At 76.9% G+C, this 2,500-nt stretch overlaps 2 non-coding genes across 2 annotated transcripts in view; both read right to left on the reverse strand.

Annotated features, from left to right (window-relative positions):
• The window catches only part of LOC149744501 (28S ribosomal RNA), a 4,956-nt gene extending 4,833 nt beyond the window's left edge, over positions 1-123 (reverse strand). Inside the window, exon 1 of the ribosomal RNA XR_016391214.1 lies at positions 1-123. This exon is cut by the window's left edge and continues 4,833 nt beyond it. This is a non-coding gene — a ribosomal RNA (28S ribosomal RNA).
• A 1,322-nt stretch (positions 124-1,445) lies between these two features.
• On the reverse strand, positions 1,446-1,598 carry LOC149744502 (5.8S ribosomal RNA). The gene has a single exon (XR_016391233.1). It is a non-coding gene; the product is annotated as a 5.8S ribosomal RNA (ribosomal RNA).
• Between the last annotated feature and the right edge of the window lie 902 nt (positions 1,599-2,500).

The following is a 2,500-nucleotide window of genomic DNA, read 5'->3' on the forward strand; positions in this document are numbered from 1 at the left end:
GGGATTCGGCGCTGGGCTCTTCCCTGTTCACTCGCCGTTACTGAGGGAATCCTGGTTAGTTTCTTTTCCTCCGCTGACTAATATGCTTAAATTCAGCGGGTCGCCACGTCTGATCTGAGGTCGCGTCTCGGAGGGCGCGCGCGCGCGCGCGCGCGAGCGGGCGAGCGGGCAGAGGAGGGAGAGAGAGAGACCCCGCGGCCGAGCCGCGGTCGACCGGCCCCCCCCCACCGGCTCCCCTCGCCCGCCCGTGGCGCGGGGGGCGAGAGGAACGCGCGGGAGGGGCGGGACGGGAGCACGAGCCGGCGGCCACGGGACGGACGGACGGACGGACGGAGCGGAGAGGCCGGAGGGTGGTGGCCGGGAGACGCACGACACCGAGCGCGCTGCAGAGGCGGCCTCGTCACGGAGGGGAGGACGGGAGACGACGGGGGTGGGGGTGGGGGGACGGGAGAGGAGGAGGAGGAGGAGGGAGGAGGAGGAGGAGCGGACGGGAGAGAGCGGCGGGCGGCGTGGAAGGCGAGGCGGTGGGGAGAAAACCCGGCGGTCGCCCCCCGACCGCCGGGCCCTCCTCCCACGCCTCCTCCCACGCCCGACCGACCGACTCCCACCCTCTCTCTCGCTCTCTCCCGTCTCTCTCCCTCTCTCTCTCGCTCTCTTCTCCGTCTCCCCAGCCCTCAACGCCGCCAACGCCGCACAGCCTCCACGCAGCCGCGAGACGGCCCCGCCACGACGGACGACGCCGTGCGCCCCCGCCCACCACCGACAGGCGCCCACCGCCGGCCGGCTCGGGGAGCGTGCACGAAGCGCGGAGCGGCGCGGCCGCAGCCCGGGGGGAAGCGCGCGGCGGCAGGCGACGCCGCGGCGTCCCGCGGGTCGCCGCCGGGGCACGCATCCCCGGGGCGCGGCCGCGCACGCACGACTCGGCCTCGGCCCGAGACGCCCGCCCCGACACGGCGAGGCGAGGCGGCGGGGGCGGGCACGGACCCCGGACGCGCGGGTCGGGGCCCCGCGGGGGGAGGCGGGCCGGACGTCGCCGGGACGCCGCCGGGGGCGGGCGGCGTACGACGGCGGCACGGACGCGGCCCAACCACCACCGCCGCCGCGGGCCCCGGCCGCGAGGGCGCGGGACCGTCCCCGCCCACCGACACCCCGGGGGTAAAACGCCCAGAGACCGCTTGCGGCGCGAGGGCGCTTCCCGAAGGGGGACCGACCGCGGAGGCCACGCGGCCAGGGCCTCGTCGCGAGCTCTCTCTCCCCTTCTCTCTTCCCTCTCGCGGGCAGCGCGCCCCCGTGGCCGGGGGCGGGCGCCGCGTCTGCACTTAGGGGGACGGAGGGCCCCGGCGGCCCTGCGAGCAAACCCCCAGCCGCGCCACCGCCCCCCCCGGGAAGGCGCGCGCGCGCACGGCACGCACACACCGGGGGGGGGGGGGCGATTGATCGTCAAGCGACGCTCAGACAGGCGTAGCCCCGGGAGGAACCCGGGGCCGCAAGTGCGTTCGAAGTGTCGATGATCAATGTGTCCTGCAATTCACATTAATTCTCGCAGCTAGCTGCGTTCTTCATCGACGCACGAGCCGAGTGATCCACCGCTAAGAGTCGTACGAGTTTTGGTTTCTCTGGGTTTCGGCGGGGGGGGTCACCCCCGCCGGTGGCACGGCACATCCCCCGGAGGGGGCTGCCTCTGGCCGGCCAAGTCAGACAGAAAACAGCAGACCGGAGGGGGGCCGGAAGGTTTCACGACGGGGCGCCCGGCACCGACCCCGCGGGCGGGGCGGGCTCGGACACCCCACAGGCGCCCGGGGGGTTCCCACCTGCCCCCCCAACCGTACACACACAGGGGACGCGGGGCGCGCGGGCGCGCGGCCCCGGCCCGCACCACGGCCGCCGGGTAGGCCCCTCCCGACGGCCGCGGCGGGGTGGACCAGCGGCGCCGCGGCGCCCCGGCCCCGTGTGGTGGGGTGCCGGTGGGGGGGGTGAAGCGGAGCCTGGGGGAGAAGGGAGGGGCCTCCCGACTCCCCGCGGGCCCGACCGCCCCGACCCCAAGGCGGACGGGCGACCCCCCGTGGGTCTTTAAACCTCCGCGCCGGGACGCGCTAGGTACCTGGAGAGGGGGGAGGCGGGCGAGGCGTGTGGGGGGGGGCTGGGCGCGGGGCGCCCCCACGGTCACCGCCGCCCCGACACCGACCAACACGGCTCTCCGCCCGCGGCCGCCCGCAGCACGCGGGCCTCGGCGCTACCGGCCCGTGACGCGGGGCCCCGGGCCTGGGCCCGGGCCGACCGCCACACGAGACACCACGGCCACCGCCCGACGACGCCCCCCAACCCCGTGTCCCCGAAACCGGGCGGAGACCTCCCCACGCTCGCGCCCGGACGCGGCCCTCTCTGCTCCTCAACCCCAACCCCCCCCGGGCCCCCGTGGCCCTAGCCCGGCCCGCGCCCCCGTGCCCCCCTTCTCGCCACCGAGGGCGTAAGGGGGGCTTCGACGGGAAGCGGGGGGGCG

The sequence above is a fragment of the Delphinapterus leucas genome, chromosome 21 (genome assembly GCF_059928025.1).
Source record: "Delphinapterus leucas isolate spDelLeu-1000000601 "Yukka" chromosome 21, BTC_Dleu_Yukka2, whole genome shotgun sequence".
NCBI classification, from domain to species: Eukaryota; Metazoa; Chordata; class Mammalia; order Artiodactyla; family Monodontidae; genus Delphinapterus; species Delphinapterus leucas.